Raw genomic sequence first — 3,451 nt, forward strand, 5'->3', positions numbered from 1 at the left:
TTTTAAAGGATGCATATATTCCATTATATATTTAAGCAAAACTTGATATAGCCATTCCCTGCTAGTGGACATTTAGGTTTCTCTGGGATTATTATTTTCTATTATAAATAAAGCTGTGACACACATTGGTACACACACCTCTTTGTGCTTTTGCCCAATTATTTCCTTTGAAAACATCCTAGAACTGGAAGACTCTAGATGATTTTAGAGTATCTCTGGTCTACGAGGGGAATAGTTTAGAGATGTTGGATTTTCTTCTGTTCTTTCTTCTCACTTTTCTTTCCACCCCATAGAGTCATTGTCCAGCTGCCAGTCCATCCCAAAAGACACCCTTTCACCTCTTTCTGTGGTTTACTATTAAACTCCAGATCAAATCCAAACCCTTTATCTGAGTTAAATGATCCAACGCAGGCCTGACTCTCCAAACTTGTTCCTTTCCTCTCTCCCTCCACCTTCCTTCTTCCCCAACACGGAGGCCTCCTTTCAGGTCCTCCCAAACACTGAGATCTTGATTCCCCAGGACCTTTGTACTGTTCTTTATCTGGAAATCTCTACCTCTTCTTCTTCTTCTTTTTTAAGTTTATTTATTTTGAGAGAGAGAGAGAGAGAGACAGAGCACATGAGAGGGGAAGGGCAGAGAAAGAGGAAGAGAGTGAATCCCAAGCAAGTTCTACACTGCCAGTACAGAGCCTGATGTGGGGCTTGAATCCACAAACTGTGAGATCATAACCTGAGCTTAAGTCAAAAGCCAGATGCTTAATCGACTGAGCCAACCAGATGCCCCTCTACCTCCTCTTCTTAACACAGGTGGTTCCCTACCCACCACCCAGCCCAGGCTGCAGGTCACTGCTCAAAGAGGAGTTATTTGGGGGCACCTGGGTGGCTCAGTGGGTTGAATGACCAACTCTTTGTTCAACACAGGGCTCGAACCCACAAACCGTGAGATCATGACCTGAGCCGAAGTTGGACACTTAACTGACTGAGCCACCCAGGTGCTCCTTGAGTGACTAACTCTTAATTTTGGCTCAGGTCATGATTCCAGGGTTGTGGGATTATGCCCTGCATTGGGCTTTCCACTGAGTGTCAAGCCTGCTTAAGACTCTCCCTCTCTGCCCCTCTTCCCTGCTTGTGCTCTCTTTAAAAAAAAAAAAAAAAGAAAATTGTTATATATATATGAGGCCTTCCTTGCCTACCCCATTTAACATAACATTCTTTTATTTATTGCATTCTATTCATTTCCATCACAGCTTTAACACAAACTGCCACTATACATTTACTTCCTGTGTTTACTTTTTTGCCTGCCTTCCCCACTATACTATCAACTTCACAAGGGCAAAGAACAGTTCTGTCTGTATTCTCAGGGCCCACCACTCTGACTGATACTAAGTGCATACAAGCACTTACTGAATGAATACATGAGCCCACGGGCCACATATGTCCAGAAGGCTGTTCTGCAATCATCTGATTGACCTACATAAGCAGGTGTGAGTCCTTGCAGGACCACAGAATAACTTTCTGACCTGTCCCAGCAAGGGTTCTGCTGCAATATCCAAGTCTGTAAAGATTATTTAAGACATGCCAACCAAGTGAAGGCATAGCCTCCACTTCTAGACACCACTTCTGCCTAATTCTGGGCCCATGGCCTGAACTGGGAGAAAAAATGCCCACTGTGATCAAGTCTAAGAGGAAGTGAGTAACCCTACCCTGAGACACCTTCTGCATGGCTTAGGCAGACAACCTAATCTGGTATCTATGGAAATCAGCCCCAGCAGCCTATTCTTGTGCTGGTAGGAAAGCCATCTGGGGCTTCCCACCCAAAGGACTTCATTTTTATTGCCATTTTGTTCCCCTGCTACTTTTAGGTGTCAAGATGTAAGCGTGTGAGAGTTGAGGGCTGGGAACTTTGAGTTTCCATCCTCAATGCCACTGCTGGTGCTTTGTCAAGAAGGGAGTACATACACCTGAAACTAAGATGGGGCGCCCGGGTGGCTCAGTCGGTTGGGCGTCCAACTTCGGCTCAGGTCATGATCTCACGGTCTGTGGGTTCAAGCCCCGCGTCGGGCTCTATGCTGACAGCTCAGAGCCTGGAGCCTGTTTCCAATCCTGTGTCTCCCTCTCTCTCTGCCCCTCCCCCACTCTCACTTTGTCTCACTGTCTCTCAAAAATAAATAAATAAAAAAAGAAAGAAAAGAAACTAAGATAACATTATGTGTCAACCATACTTCAATAAAAAAATAAATATAAAGAAAGAATGCAGGAGGAATAAACTATCACCTGAGAGCTCCCAGGGGAAGACTGCACTGGTGCCGAGTGACTGATAATTGAGGACACTATCCATGCTGGTCAGGGCATGGGTCTAGGCAGTCCTACTCATAATTGGAGACAGAAGTGCAGGCCCCATAAGAACACTTGCCCTAGAACTTCAGAGAGTTCATCTGGCCCTACACCTGCCTAGCAGGTCCCAACTGGTGGGGACAAAGAGGCTCAGGGAGGTGAAAATAACCAAGACTTCCATGTGGTCTGCGTGGTGCTCCCTTGATCTCTATAAAGCCCCCATGGTCTCCGTGGACAGGTCCTCCCATCCTAGTCCCAGGAATCATACACCAGGACAATGTCGAGCTTTCCCATGGCTTCTCATAACCAACCTTCCCTGATCTGTCCTTCCCCAAACCTTGTAGAGTGCCTTCTCTGCTGGTTACTACACCAGGTGCAAGGAATGTAAGGATGAGTTTAAGTGCTACAGCTTTCAGATTAGGAGTATGACAGCTACAGATTCCAGTCCGGGCTCTGCCCTTCATCAGCCATATGCCCTATTCCTCTGAGCCTCAGCCTTTTGTAGAGGGAGAAGTCAGAGCCCCTGACTCCCAAATCACTGAGTGCTGGTTATAATTATCTCTGGAACTGTTAGTCAACTCCAGGGGACTAGAACTCAGGAGGGGTATGAGGATTCTCATTCCACTGTGGAGAAGGGGCGATGATCATGGAATGGGGAACAGGAGGATGAAGCAGGGCTCCACAGCTTCAGCAGTGAGCTTGAAAATTGGCCATGGAGTCTCCCACACCTGGCTTCCACCTGGGATAGCCCCAAGGTCCCCAACCCAGGCCTGGGCTTCAGGAATTACTGTCATACCCTCAAACTGTTCTCCCTGCAGCTGCTGGCTGGGTTCTGGGCAAGGGTCATTTTTTCCCAAGCTCCTTCTCAGCCGTAGGGCACACAGCCAAAGGACTTACTATTTCTGCAGGAGATATGGGCCCAGGGACAGGGACTTGGTAGATGGCTAAGAGTCCTAGGGGTTCACCCTCTCTTGTGTTCTACTCCTGAAACTTTAAAACATCAGGGCTCTTAGGCTTCTGGATCACCTGCCTGCCTGCTTGCCCACCTTTTAGTTCAGAGTGAGTCCCACCCTCCCATACCCTTGCAGCCCCACCCCACAAGAAAGCAACAAAACCA

The sequence above is a fragment of the Neofelis nebulosa genome, chromosome 10, assembly GCF_028018385.1.
Source record: "Neofelis nebulosa isolate mNeoNeb1 chromosome 10, mNeoNeb1.pri, whole genome shotgun sequence".
NCBI classification, from domain to species: domain Eukaryota; kingdom Metazoa; phylum Chordata; class Mammalia; order Carnivora; family Felidae; genus Neofelis; species Neofelis nebulosa.